Source organism: Carcharhinus amblyrhynchos, chromosome 3, assembly GCF_965287045.1.
Source record: "Carcharhinus amblyrhynchos chromosome 3, sCarAmb.v2.hapA, whole genome shotgun sequence".
Classification (NCBI taxonomy): domain Eukaryota; kingdom Metazoa; phylum Chordata; class Chondrichthyes; order Carcharhiniformes; family Carcharhinidae; genus Carcharhinus; species Carcharhinus amblyrhynchos.
This window is the reverse complement of record NC_137326.1, coordinates 35,715,754-35,729,037: the sequence shown is the minus strand read 5'-3', so window position 1 is coordinate 35,729,037 and position 13,284 is coordinate 35,715,754. Positions and strand designations below refer to the sequence as shown.

The window sequence follows — 13,284 nt, the reverse complement described above, 5'->3', positions numbered from 1 at the left end:
GACAAGCAGTTTCTATTTAATGCAGAAGGCAGACTTTTCTTGTTAAAACGACATTGAAAATACTTCCCTGTTTCTGCTACAGTGGTTATTAGATACAAACAATTCTAGTTAAAGGTAAGTGTTTTTTAATTTTACATCTTGTATATGCAGAATAATTTACATTGTTGCCTCAAATGTTGAATTTCGCCACTGTAATACTTGAAGATTTTTCTGAAGCTACTTGATCCTAAGCAATGTGGTGCTGCAGAATATAAAGTAGAAGTTGTCTTTTAAAATCCTTTCCATTAAAATGTAATCTATCTTGCTTTTTAATTTTACTGCTTCTGCTTGTCTTTTGGCATATTAAATTACTGCAGCTAGAGTTGTATAATGGCAATTGTAACATCATTTGCAGTGGGCCCGTGTAACTAATTGGATCACACCATGGAAGCAGATCGGATTTTTATTAATTTTTTGAGTTACTGCACATATTACATGTTCATTAAAATTGGGTGCATGCATCTAGTTTGTATATTCATCTCTTTTTACAAAAAAATGAGCACATTTGATAAGCATATGTGTGGCATTCTAGACACAACTAACCTTTTTCTTTTTTGGGTCAACATGGATCTCTAACGGGAAGCTGAATCTGTGGGAGTCTGAGGTTTATTTAAGCTTCTGAGCAGAGCTGTGTATGTCAATTCAGCTGTTGTTAGGATTTAAGAGAAATGACAGAATGCAAATGGTGAACCTTCTGACACCTGGTATTGCAGTAGGTTAAAGTTTTCTCAAGTCGCTTCACAAAATCTCTTGTATATTCTGTTGCTAATGATCTTTTTAACTGTTTAATTTCAGCAATGTTCTACCTTTTATAATAAATGCTGCGCAAGTGGTGTCAGCAAGGTCAAACTTTAGAGAGCTAACATTGAAGAGGGCAGGAACATTAGCAGTGTATAATCAGCATTGTTATTTGCTCTGTAAACTGAACTAATTAAAGTGCTTTAATGTTAACATTGGTCTATCTTAATTGGGTTTAATTTTATCTTTTGTTAGTATTTATCAACATAGCTTGTTTGCAAAAAGCAAAGTTGCCTGCATGTGAACAGATGTTCTGTCCGAATGTCTAGTAGTTAGGAAATACATTATTGGCCTGTTGTACTCCATTTATACAGCCACTGTGCTTTCTGCAGTAGATTTGCTATGTACTACTCAAAGAACTGCTTTATATCTTTACAACCCTGAGAAGGAATTATGAAATGGCAGTGGTTTATATTCACAGAACAGATTGATGGTTAATATGTGGTTTGAGAATTTCTTATATAAGCTACAAGACATTTTGCTTTTGAATTATTTTGTTTCTATTTTTTCATTAATAATAACTTTCAGAAATGTAACATTAAAAAGCTAATTAACAGTTTTTCAATACAGTTCATATCTTAGTTCTTCAAGGCTAGCATTTATTGTCATGCATTTTTAGATTGATGCAAGCTTCTTGAACATTCAGACTTGATTATGTTACCCAGCGTATAAGGAAACCAACAAAAACATCATGAAGTGGTTTCATTAATAAAAATTAATAATCATATTTGTACAGAGTTTGAGTAATCAGAATATTGCTGCAGCATGACTTGTTTTGCCTTCAGCCATTGTCTGCTATAACATCTGAGTTCAACCAAGTGCTTTGACTTCAGAAACATGATAACACTGCTGGTCTCAGCAGTAATTTAACTCACATAGATGTGAATAGTTTGATACTTCTCCATGGTTCAAAGGGGTAGTATGACGAAAAATAATTGACTAGTAGATCGAAAGGTTTTTGCATCTAGTGAAAGATGAAATAGTTTAATTTGTGCCATATTCTTTTCAACCATGAAAAACATTTATCATATCCAGTTAATCATCTAGGACGCCTTAAGACCAGTGTTCTGTTTCTCTGATTGTGGACTGAGAAGGCACATGTTCTTGAAGCATACAAGGGAGAACAGAGATGTACTACTGTAAGTTTTAAGACTCCTGAGACAATTAACTTCAATTTAGATATCTATAATTACATCCTAACAGAGTATGTGTTTGTAATTGTAAATCAAATTTTCATCATTAAACAGAATAGTGGTAAAGATTTTTGTTGTATTTTAGTAATCTTCTAGTTACACAATGAATCTGCAGTGTAAAACATCTGTTTTGATGTATAATTTAATATGGAATGGGTCAGACAAATATAGATATTAAAATTAAACATAATAACTGCTAAAAAGATCATTTTTGCTATATGGAATAAGCCTTTTATCTCTGTTCTGCAAAGCTCTGTGGATAAAGATCTGCATTTCAATTTGTAAAAAAAAAACTGAATATGTATTTGGCATAGTTTATTCCCTGTTAGTGAATAACTCATGGCTTCATTATTTCTAAAGTTGATGAACGCTCACACTAAGTGTAAGCGGTTGTGTCTGAAAGGCAATTGTCGCTAAACTTTGTAATAGTGCACTAAACAGTGTCTTGCAAGCCACTGCCTTTATCCAGTTGTGCTGAATGTTTGATTGGTGATACACATTGGATAATTTTGTGACTTTCGTTTTGTTTTTCAATTAGTTATTAATTTAACAGTTTCAAGAAGTACACTTTGTTTCATTTATGCTTCTTTTCAACTAGTTGTAATGGGAAAAAACAGTATTTGTTACTCTTATTTCCAAGCTTTAGTTCCATAATTACAGCAAAAACATAAATCCCAAAAACAAAGGAAAATCCCACAAAGTTTATTTTTTAAATTATACATTCAAGCCATGTCTATAATCAAATTATTGCTTTTATATATCATACATATTGGATGACTTAACTACAGTACAAGGCCAGTTTGATTTGCTTACACAATACTTTAAATTTACTCACTGGAAACAATGACCCTGGTATTTACAGTAAGGATACAGGGGTGCATGATAGTGCAAAGAAACCCAAAAAATCTAGAGATGTCGAGGTCCTGTCAAATTTAATAGCAGAACCTCATGATTTTCTTCTGTTTCCAGCCGGCAGACAGCCAGATTCTCAAGTAAGGGATTATGCCCAACAATTACAAGAGAGAAATTGAGGCTTGGGTGGTGGGAAGAGGTCTGGCATGATCAATATTAGTAGAGGCTCTGTTGAGCAGAAGGGAGGCCTAAAGCTTCTTTGATGAGTTGGCTGTATCTGTGGACCTCAAAGTGATATATAAGTATACATACTTGTTGAAGCCTGAAGTTGGGTTTCCAATTACACTGTTGAAGTTTGATTAAATATAATGAAAGGTGTCCCACTTCTTTAAGATGGGACACATGGATGCATGCTGCTGCTTTAAAAAGTGGCAGCACGCTTGTGCATGTCCGAATGGCAACACATTCCTGGAATTTTACTTTTGAATTCCTTGCTCTCCTACCTAGTTTGAAGGGACTAGTATTTTGACCCATGTATCTGTGATATGAGATGATGATACGTTCTCTATTGTGTTCATGAAGCATCCATTTCCCAATATACCCAAGATCATACCATCTAACTCTGTACCTGAATTTTGTTGCAGTTATGAAGTGCACCTTCTCTGTGCGCTTTCACTTTTTCACAATTGGCATTGGGAAACAGTCATATTTGTTCTGGAATTTACTCTATAATACTGTGACCTAGACTTGCAGGTCTGCTTTTTGTGGTGCATGATTTGGATACCAAAATGGTACGTTCTTGACATGATGAAGTGTGGTTGCTGGAGAGAGAACATCAGTTAGTTGTACTCTTGCAATGTAAATGTTTCTTTGGTTTAGTTAACAAGTATGTGCGATATTGCAGGTAATTAAGTAAATACATGTCAGTAAGCCACAAGTGCACAGAATATTCCCTTGATTAAAAGCATAAATTTTTCTTGATAGCATGCATTTGCTATTAGTCTTATTCACATTTCTGGTCCTCTATCTTTGTTGTACTGCTGCCATTGATGCACCTTTAATGCCAGTCCCAGCTTTAACTGTAGAACCACACACAAATGAGATGTTATCAGGAAGGAATCCAAGAGCCACTTTGGAAGGTGCTTTGCCAAGGACAACATCACTGTCCAATCAAATTGATAAAAAGCAAATGTTTTTTTTTGGTGGCTGCACATCTTTTCCAAGACATTTGGGAAGGGCTTTGGCCATAAAGTTAAAGTTATGAATATGATTTTTAAGCATTACTGATGACATATAGAATAACAGAGATTAATTCATAGTACAACAATGGTCAGTGCTTTGATACTCCCTATTGTGAATTCTAAGCAACCTCTTCCCTGATCCTTCAGCATCTGACCACCATTTTCAAAAAACTCATAAAATAACAGCAGCCATCTTAAAGTTTAATACGCCTTGATTTTTCGGAGCTGGTATTAATTTTTAACTTCATGACGTTAGCAACAAGCTTTAATATCTTTTTCAAATTTAGCTTAGCTGTCATATAAAAAGAGAAGCCATTCTTGCTACTTCAGCTTTGTACAGCAAACCATAATTATAGTGCCAGTGCTATGAAAGTGCCTGAATATGGCAGAAGAGTACTTATGTGCATCTCATGGGGAAATAATTGCTGGTATGCTGGCTGATGACGTGGCATCTGTGGAAATCTGATTTTCATTTCCACAGTCAGTAGACCACACAGAGTTACACACCTTTCACCACCCATTTTGAAATGTAGCCATTTGAAATTTCTGTAAGATATCTGTCAGTTACAGTTTAAAAAAAGTTGTATTTTATAATGAGTTAATGTGCCTGTTACTGCTAAGGCTTAGTTGACTCCTTAGTGAATAGATTGTGTTTTCAGCAAATTGCAGCAATCAGTTCTGGGTGATGTGAAATCTTTGTTTGAAATTAGCTTTTGGAATATTTGTAGAAATATTTTAAAGATAGTTTTATTTAAACTACTGAATTCATTGATTTTATGCATTCCTAATTCATGGCATGCCACACAACTCTGAAAAGATCACATAAATGTGAAATAGTGAGGAAAAAAAAAGAGCGGAATTCTCCATTTTTGAGGCTATACGACTCTGGCACTTTTCCCGCTGGCCAGAATGGCAGTTCCTGTGCCAGATTGCACTTGGAACCACATTAATTATGCAGATGTAAGTTCCCCTCCAAATCTCCCGATGGGCAGGGTACAATGGTCCCAGCGCCACATTTAAATATCAATCTAGCACATGCATTTCGCTCTTTCCAGCCCACCTGTCTTCACTAGCAAGCAACTGTGCATTATATGAGCAGCTCAGAGGGAAAAGGCCAACAGGCTTAAAAAGAGGTTTGTTAAATGATTCAACCACCCTCTCCCCAAAGTCATCACCTGTGGGATGCCCGTGCCCCATTTAGATCTCTACCCACCGCTCCTGGGGAGTCTTGGTGCATTTCCTTCCAGTAGATAATGTGGTAGTCTTTTGACTGCCCGTTTTGTTAACTTTTAGTGCAGCGTTGTCCGGGCCTAACTTCCCTCCCCTTGGCCTTCCCTCAGCCTTCCATTGATCATCTTCTTTATCCACCTCCTTGCCGCTCTGCCTGCAATTGCGATTCCTTGCACTTTTCTCTTCTCCTTTTTGTGATGCTCCCCTTGTCTTTGTCAGGCAACCCCACTCCCTGCCCTCACCTCGCACTCCGTTCCCAGTTGTACTTCAGACCTTTTTTGTAGTGGCCGTGTGAGTCCCGTAATCTAGATAAACACTGGTATGTGGCACCAGGGGGAGGGAGATCCCTATACTCCCCAACCTCATGTGCTATAATGATCCAAGGTGGTGACACAGGAGGGTTCATGCATCCAGCAGCACAGTGTGGTCCATGAAGACCAGCTCAGCTTGCAGATGGAGGGCGCAAAGAGGTCTGCTGCGCATCAGAAGCAGCGTGGCACTATGGTAGAAAAGCTTTGTTGCACTCAGCCCGAAGTCTCTTATGAACTGAGACCTGCCTTTTACACACTACTTTTCAGCAGTTGGATTTTAGACTGACATGATTTCACTAAGATTGGAAGACCTGATAGGATACCAGTGGCCAGCTGTTTTAATGAGCATTCATGAGATGGGAATGAATGTAAATGGAATTCCTGTCAACAGCCAGTGGGAGGATTGACTCGCCATTGGGAGAATTGCAACATTTTTGTACGCCAGGAGGCTTCTGACAAGTGGCCATTTTGTTTTGGAGGTCAGGGAAACAGCATAGAGCTGTCTGGCTTCATTAGGAATCTACAACCAATAAAAATTATAGATTTCAGGCTGTAGAATTTTCAAATCCATCAAATTCAGGCAGAAAATGAACTCAACATGTGTTATTTAAATAGCAATAGTGGTCATGTAAATGTTATTTAAAACTACTCCTCATTTTAAAATATCATTGCTCATTCACGTGAGCAGTTAAGATGGCACTCCCTTTAAAAGTGAATCGTAAAGAATAATAGCTCTCTATCCCAATTCAAAATAGTGCAATTAAATATGCAAATATATTTGTGCCTAATTCTGTTTTAGTACTTCTGAATTCTGAAAGATGAATAACTAAGATTAGTGGTCTGTCCAATCACATTTGCTATATTACATTATGTGATAAGATCATCAGTATTTGTGTGAAGTAAATTTTCACTTTCTTCCTTTTATAATGAAAAAAATATTAATTTGGTTTCCCTTGATAAGTTTAACCAGTAAAGAACCAAATCATACAGACCAAGCAGTTCCATGTTTCATCTCTGGTCAGTGCTGAGTTGGTGATCTCACCTAGGGCAGCAGGGGGTTGCTAAAATTGGCCACAACACTGTTGGATTAGGGAAAGGAAAATTAGCCACAGTTGATTGCTATCTAGCAACCCTACTGGAAATGAGTGTGTGGGTGTGTTAGGCTTAGTTCTATCCCCTGTAATCAAATAGCCTGTGGTTAGTGTCAAACTTTGCAGATGCATGATGGTCATTTGGCTGAGGTATGTGAGGGTGAGCACTATCCATGGAATCACATGGAAAGAAGGGGAGAAATTTTTTTATGTTTGGAAGAGAGAGCAATGCCCAGAAACACTTCAGTAATTTGGTTCAATTGTATTATACATTTCAAGATATTTGTGCACAAAACTGTCTTAATTATAACATGTTTTTGAATTCTTTTAAACAAGACAAGTGTGAATTGTGATAATACATACAAATCTCTGTAGCAATATTTTTCATTTCCTTCAAATACCTAATTTTGTCAGGCCGTCATTTTACATGCTGAAGTGGTTACAGCAGGAAGAAAAAATGTTGCTCTCTGGTTTTGTAAGAATCACAGCACAGTAATTAGCAAGTCTGCCTTTCACACATAAGGCAAGTATGATGGTATGTTAATAGCCTTGTGGGGAGCCTGCTGAAAGGAAAATAAAGGCACAGATGCAAAGCAGAATGTTCCAAATCATTCTTAAATATATTTGGTGCAAAGGACTGCATCACCGATGATGCAGACATTCTGAGATCCAAACAAACGTTATGCAAATCCAAAATATTTAAAGCTAGCACAGCTAGAAGAAAAATATGAGTATTGTTAATGTGATGGAATGCATTTCTTTTTCTGCATTGAATGCATTTAGATTAAGCTTTGATAAAGCTGAATTTGCAAGAATCTACACGGTTACGGATGTAGATAGATTATCATTCCCAAATGACTATATCAGCCCACAGAAATGAAGAAAAATTGAAAGACCTTTTGAGTACTGTAAGTGATTCAGTAATCATTTCGACACTGTTTTCTGTCTCTTAGTCCTGCATTTGTCTTCCTTAGTTAGAATTTGTCCCTTTTTTGATGCTATGCTTTCATTGTACAGTTTGGCATTCTGATTAATAATGGTTGCAAGTGCTTAATTGTTTTTGCTTTTCATAACGAAGCAATGGTATCTACGTATTCATGTTAGATGTAACGTTTTCTCATTTAGAGCAAGGGTTACTGTTTAGATTGTAGGTTATCTTGTTTTTTAATTGTTCTAATATTTCAACTAAATTAGTATTTAGTTTTTCAGCTCAGTTTCTTTCGATATTTGGTGGATCCATAGGAATCATAAACATTCTGTATTTGTGCTGTCGAACTAAATACGTGTTCTTTTCGGCCATTGTGGGTCACTTGTGTGTGCAAGTTATAGAGGATTTTTACAAATTAAATACAAGGCAGAACTTACCATAAAATGACAGCTCTGAAAATTCCATACAAAAGCACTGAAATATTCTAATTACTATGTGGTGAAATCAGCACCATACACTGGCAATGACAACCATGTTGTTCACAGCAGAGTTTAGTTGCATAAACAATTTCCATACGACCATTATTTCTTACATTTTTTATCAATTGTTAAGGTAGCCATGTGGAACCCTGAATTGTGATAAGCCATACTGACAGCTACATCCTTAACGTTTTGTATAATACATCCTTTGATTTATGGTGTATTATATTATCTTAGCTGCCAGCTCACCTTTCAGTATATAGTTTCTTGTTACAGTGGCAAATAATCACTTTGACAACACAATGTAAAAAGGGATTTTATTAATGTACAAGTATTCAGGAAATGTTAAAGTAAGAGAATGACCTTGATGGGACTTTGTTTGGAGTAATGCCAGGATGTTTATGGTATCATTTTAAAAGGCTCGCATTTCTGGAATGCTTAAGTATACTTCTTTATGATGAGCCTTGTTTTCACTGTTAGTGAATGTAAAGCTAAATATTACTGTTTATTAACTGCCAGTGTATAATGCCTTCACATGTCTCTGACTCAATTTAAAATTACAAAATAAGGTTGTCTAGACCATGGATGAATCTGGCTATTAATGTGATTGAGTGTAGTGGCATCAATTTAAATTGAATCCAGTTTCTTAGCACTTAAAACTGTGATTTTCTGCGGAACAGTATTGCAGACTTAAGTGGTTCCATTTCATTAAAAAAATTAACATAGTGAAAACATAAATTAAAATCATTATGGAGAAATCTTTTGTAACATGTTAAGTATAATTTAAGTTAGTACCATAATTAAATATAAACGTATTAGTAATTGTGAATTGGTATGGACAGTAATAGAATTGTACTTTAAAGCAGTCCACTCACTTTCTACTTTGCAACAAATTTGAAATTGCCTTATGATCCTGAAGAAAGCAATCTGATGGTTCTATACTGACGTTTAATTCAGATCAGTTTTAAGTTTGGTATAATCAACCCACTTTTTTGCAGCAAAATTTCAATTGGCTTTATAAAAGAACAAATTTTGGATGAAGAGATTGATTGAATGTCTCATAACTAAAATTGTCAGTGACACCAACATAGATAGGAAACTAAGTTGTTAAGAACCTACAAAGGAATATAGAAAGGTTAAGCTTGTGGATAAGATTTTGGCAGATGGAGTATAATGTGAACCTGTCCGCCTTGGCAGGAACAACAGAAAAACAGTGAACTCATTAAATAGAGAGACCTTGCAAAACTTGGTGGTACAAAGGGATCTGGGTGTCCTGGCAGATAAATTGCAAAAGGTTAGCATGCAGGTACAGCAACTGAATAGGAAGGCAAATGGAATGTCGATGTTTATTACAAGAGCAAGGGATTATAAAAGTAGAGTGAGACCACAATCATCCGCCTTGATCTTTTTGAATAGCAGAACAGGCTCAGAGGGCTGAATGGCATCCCCCAGCTCCAAAATCCTATGTGTCTGGATTTGTTCCAATAAACATTACTTTCAAAAACTAAATACTGCTGTTGCTGGAAATCTAGAAACTCTCAACAGGTTATCTGGTATCTGTTGAGAGAGTAACAGTTAACATTTTCGGTCGATGGTCTTTCAGCAGAACTGTAAAATGTTAGTGATGTAAATGATTTTAAGCAAGAGTGGGGGCTGAACAACAAGGCAAGTTTTAAATTGGAAGACATGAAGATAGAATGACAAATGGGATGATGGTGCAATTAAGACAAAACAACAGTCATGGAAGCAAACGATGGTTGTAGAGGAACTGCCCTTGAGTTCTTTTGCTCCCCAATGCTGTTTGTACAATTGCTTTACCTGTTCACATCTGTAACTTTGCCCAGTTTTGACTTGAAATGTTGCCAAATATTTCCAAGCGTCAGATAGTCAATAAAAGAAACGTGCCAGTTCATGAACTGGACAAAATGATTCCAATGTTTTTGAAGCTTGTCACTTTCCAGAGTGTTAGCATGTAACGTTTATCATACCAGCTGCATAAAATTGGCCATGTGGATATTTTCAGCAGTTTTTTTTAACTTAATAGGTGACTAAAACACAATATATTATCAGATTGTTACAGCCTACAGGTAGAAGACACTTAGAATTGTAGAATGGTGATGAAAAGAAGGAGGCCAGTTTCATCCCTGCTAGCTCTCTGTAAGACCAACTCAGATAGTCCCATTCTCTCCCTTTCCCAGTAGCTCTGTGATTTCCTTTTCCTCTTCAGATAATTAATTTCCCTTTTGAAAATCACAATTGAACCTAGTTCCACCACATTGATGACATTTCCTTCAGAATTTGGTCGTGGGTTGTTTGATGATGATTAATACTGAGCTATCTGCATTTGCGACTCCTTCAGGTACTAAAGCAGTCTATCTGCATGGACCAAGACCTGGACAACAATCAAGCTTGAGATATTAAGTGACAAGTAACATTCGTATCATACATGTGCTAAGCAATGACCATCTCCAACAAGAGACAATCTAATCATCTCCCCTTGTTTCCAGGAGCACTACTATTGCTGAAACCCCCATCATCAACATCCTGGCAGTTACCATTACTAGGAACTGAACTGAACCAGTCATATAACTATTGTGGCTGTATGAGCAGGTCAGCGACTGGCAATTCAGTGGCACATAACTCACTTCCTGTCTCTCCAAAACCTGTCCATTATCTACAAGTCCCAAAGTGGAGATGCCGGTGTTGGACTGGGGTAAGCATCAGCAGGTGGTCAGGAAGGCGAATGGGATGCTGGCTTTCATCGCGAGGGGGATTGAATATAAAAGTAGGGAGGTCTTGCTGCGGCTGTATAGGGCGTTGGTGAGGCCGCAGCTGGAGTACTGTGTGCAGTTTTGGGCGCCGTACTTGCGCAAGGATATTTTAGCCTTGGAGGGAGTGCAGAGGAGGTTTACTAGGCTGATTCCGGAGTTGAGGGGGTTGAGCTATGAGGAGAGGCTGAATAGATTAGGCTTGTACTCGTTAGAGTTTAGAAGAATGAGGGGAGATCTCATTGAGACGTATAAGATGATGAATGGGATGGATAGGATAGAGGTGGAGAGACTCTTCCCGCTCAGAAAGGATAGTAGGACTAGGGGGCATAGCCTCAAGATAAAGGGGGGGCGGTTTAGAACAGAGTTGAGGAGGAACTTCTTCACTCAAAGGGTGGTGAATCTCTGGAATTCTCTGCCCGTTGAAGTGGTGGAGGCTACCTCGCTAAATATTTTTAAGACGCGGGTTGATGGGTTTTTGATGAGAGAGGGGATTAAGGGTTATGGGGAGAGGGCGGGAATGTGGAACTGAGCCACGACAGATCAGCCATGATCTTATTGAATGGCGGGGCAGGCTCGAAGGGCTGGATGGCCTACTCCTGCTCCTATTTCTTACGTTCTTATGTTCTTATAGTAAGAAGTCTTACAATACCAGGTTAAAGTCCAACAGGCTTATTTGCTAGCAAACACCACTAGCATTCAGAACGCTGCTCCTTCGTCAGGTGAGAAGCACTCAACTGATGAGGGAGCAGCGCTCTGAAAGCTAGTGGCGTTTGTTACCAAATAAATCTGTTGGACTTTAACCTCATGTTGTAAGACTTCTTATTGTGTTTACAAGTCCCAAGTCAGGGGTGTGATGAATACTCTCCACTTGCCTGGATGAATCCAGTTCCAACAACTTTCAACAAATTTGATACTATCCAGGCCAAAGCAGCACACATGATCAGACCCCTAAACACTCATTCACACCACCTCTACAAGATGCACTGCAACAACTCACCAAACTTCCTTAGACAGCAGCTTTCACACCCTTGATCATAGGCAGCAGACTGATGGGAACCCTACGACCTATGAGCTCCCTTCAAAACCTCATGCTATCCTGTCTTGGAATATATTGCCATTTCTTAACTGTCATTGGGTCAGAAACCTGGAACCAACCTCCTAACACCACTTCGGCTATACCTACACCACATGAACAGCAGCAGTTCAAGAAAGTGGCTTACTATCACCTTCTCAAGGGCAATCAGAGGTGGGAAACGAATACTGGCCTTTCTAACGATGCCCACATCCTATAAATGGATAAAAATAAACACTGTCTGGCAGTTCATGTCAGATCCTAACCATTCATTGAGAAATAAAGTTGTTCTTTGTGCCAACTTCAGTCTTTTTACCATTCACCTTAAATCTATGTCCTCTGCCCTTGACCCTTCTGCCAGTTTACTCTGTTGGCTCAGTCGTGATTTTGAACATACAATTTGAAGGGAAAGGTTTAACTGTGCAATCATTGAAATAGTATTGAACTTTGTTGAGTATGGAAATGTCATCCCGTCATTTTCTAAAATTCATCTAATATTTTGGATAATATAGATTTTATTTTACTGATTTGATCTTCTATAAATAGTGAATAACACCAGTATTGGCCAAGGCCATTAATTTGCAGAGTTCACAGAAAATGCTTGGAACTGCAGGATATGATTGCCAATACATTGCTAAAATTCTCAGCAGCTTCCTGTAATCCGTGTAATGAAAATGTTTTTTGACTTATTCAGCAGTCTTAATTATGAATGGAAGTGATCACAGAATACAATCCCCAAAGCAACAGCAAACGTTTCAGAAGACCATGTAATAAAAACAGAATTTAACTTATTTCACCTCTGTAAACTGTTTCTAATTCATTTCTATGGGTGCTTGTTAGACTTTCTGCATACCATTAGAATGTGAATGTAACTAAGAGGCATATACATAAATTGTTTCAGAATAGTAAGTGATGGACAACCCACAAGAGCCCAGAGCAGCAAAATTAGTGCCCAATGCCATATGTTTGATCGTTGTTTTGTCCATGGAAATTCATGGTAAAATTTGCTGCAGATCTAATTAGTGTGCCATTGCAAGAATAATGAATCAAAAATGGTGAAGTCATTGGCAATTAAACTGATTATTGTTCATAAGTTAGGGTTGCTTTGGTGAAAAATTGGTCTTTGTTGATTTCGTTGTTGTGCTATTGACTTCATCCTGGTCTAAGAAGGCACTAATTTTAGAAAAGGAATTTACTTGTATTTTTAACTGTTCATTGAAGGAACAAAGTTATTGAAGTCATAGAAAACATTAAGCTTCAATGAGAAACATAAATACAA

At 37.5% G+C, this 13,284-nt stretch overlaps 1 protein-coding gene across 6 annotated transcripts in view; it reads left to right on the top strand.

Annotated features, from left to right (window-relative positions):
• prickle2b (prickle homolog 2b) overlaps positions 1-13,284 on the top strand; it is a 281,903-nt gene that overhangs the window by 137,271 nt on the left and 131,348 nt on the right. Inside the window, exon 1 of one of the 6 annotated variants that reach the window (XM_080183214.1) lies at positions 10,829-10,875. The exons of the other annotated variants lie outside the window; for them this stretch is intronic. The gene's annotated coding sequence lies outside the window, so the exon portion shown is untranslated. Of the gene's footprint in view, positions 1-10,828; positions 10,876-13,284 lie in introns of those variants that run through there. 6 annotated transcript variants of the gene reach the window in all.